This window comes from Mandrillus leucophaeus, unplaced genomic scaffold, assembly GCF_000951045.1.
Source record: "Mandrillus leucophaeus isolate KB7577 unplaced genomic scaffold, Mleu.le_1.0 Scaffold326, whole genome shotgun sequence".
NCBI lineage: Eukaryota > Metazoa > Chordata > Mammalia > Primates > Cercopithecidae > Mandrillus > Mandrillus leucophaeus.
In genome coordinates, this window is record NW_012103432.1 from 2,665,798 (window position 1) to 2,667,414 (window position 1,617).

Sequence of the window (1,617 nt, forward strand, 5' to 3'; positions counted from 1 at the left end):
TTCTCTGTCCCTGTCAGCAGTTAGCACGCTACATACCCTCCAGCACCTACTACCTTGAATAGGGCCCAGGGTCTGGACTGGGGAGGATGGCTGGCTTCTGTATTCCCAGAACAGGCTAAGCCTCCTCCTCTTCTGACCTTCTCTACTCCAGCCCAGCAGGCTGGGACACAGATACTCTGGAAGGGCTGGAGGGACTGGTTTTCCTGGGGACATCCTCCACTTCGAGTACCTGCTGAAGCAGGCCCTGGCCACCAACATGCAGCTCAGCCTCCTCGCCAGGCCCCTCAACTCCAAGGCTGGAGGGCTACCGGCAGCTTCAAATTAGTTCCCAAGCACAAGATGAAAATCCAGTCTAGGAAGATGCCCCCCGCCCCCGGACAGCCCGCAGGAGAGCCAATGAGGCCAGGGGAAAGCGCCCCAAGAAACCAGGTGAGGTTTCCTTCCAACTTGAGCAAGGTGAGAAAGGCAGCCAAGAAGCCAGCAGAGGTGCAGACGTCTCCTCCCAAATTAGGTACAGCCAGGGAGAAGACCCCCCCAGCAAGGCAGTGAGGCTGAGGACACCAAGGCAAAGCTGGGCAAGGCTCCCCACAAAGCCAAAGCCATATAGGCCTCTTCCTGTGCCAATGGGCTCAGCAGGAAGTCAAAGGCCAAAGGCAGCAGGAGCAGCTAAGGAGACGCTGAGGCCCACAGGAAAATCAAAGCTGGGAGTAAGAGTTCAAAACTCACGGCCAGCAAGGTCAAGAACGGCGCTGCTTCCCCCACCAATAAGAAGATGGTGGCCAAGGCTGAGGCCCCAAAAGGGGCAGCTGCTCAGGGTGCTGGGCAGGGACCAAACACCAAGGCAGCTTCTCCTGCTGCGGGCAGTGGGTCCAAGGTGGTGCCTGCACACCTGACCAGCAAGACAGAAGCCTCCAAGGGCCTGAGAAAGCCTGGGCTGTCCATCAAGGCCTCATGATCCGAAGTGTTCAGAGGGCTGAGGCCTTGCGCCGGGGTGGAAATGGAGAGAGATTGAGCCTCTGCCCTAGTTTTTATTCCCCAACAAGCCCACGACTCTATTTGTTTAATTGTAAGCTATTTATCAATAAAGACTTTTGGTTTTTTCCCCAACCCCTGTCCCCCAAAAGAAGCCCAGGGCAGGAGAGTAGCTTTCCCCAAGGTCACACAGCTAGTAAGCTACAGAGTTGGGGCAGGATCTAATTCTGATTCGTGGCCCAGTGCACTTTCATCTTCTCTGTTTTCTTGGGTCAGGTGTCTCTGTGTCTGTCAGCAGCCCTCCGGTCCCTGCTACCCTGAAAGGTGTTTTTGTCTCTCTTCCTCACTCCACCTCCCGATCTGGGAAGACACAGATGTGTTCCGGAAAAACGCACTAATATCCAGCATTTCAGTGCCAGTCGTGCCACTCTTATGATGTGATTTTTGGCCGCAGTTTCATTACCTATCAATTAGGGACAAGAATTTTTATTGGAAAGCATCATTCTGAAGACAATGTGGAATGTATCTGAAATTGCCATCCCTGTGAATATAATAATATTCCATACACAGTTGTCAAGTTTGCAATTAAAGGCAATGACTTGCCTTAGATTCCCTAAGATCATCTGTTTGCAGGGCCTCAGCCCA

The 1,617-nt window shown here is 53.2% G+C and overlaps 1 pseudogene; it reads left to right on the forward strand.

Moving 5' to 3' along the window:
* The window catches only part of LOC105545384, a 77,618-nt pseudogene extending 76,606 nt beyond the window's left edge, over positions 1-1,012 (forward strand).
* The last annotated feature ends 605 nt before the right edge of the window (positions 1,013-1,617 follow it).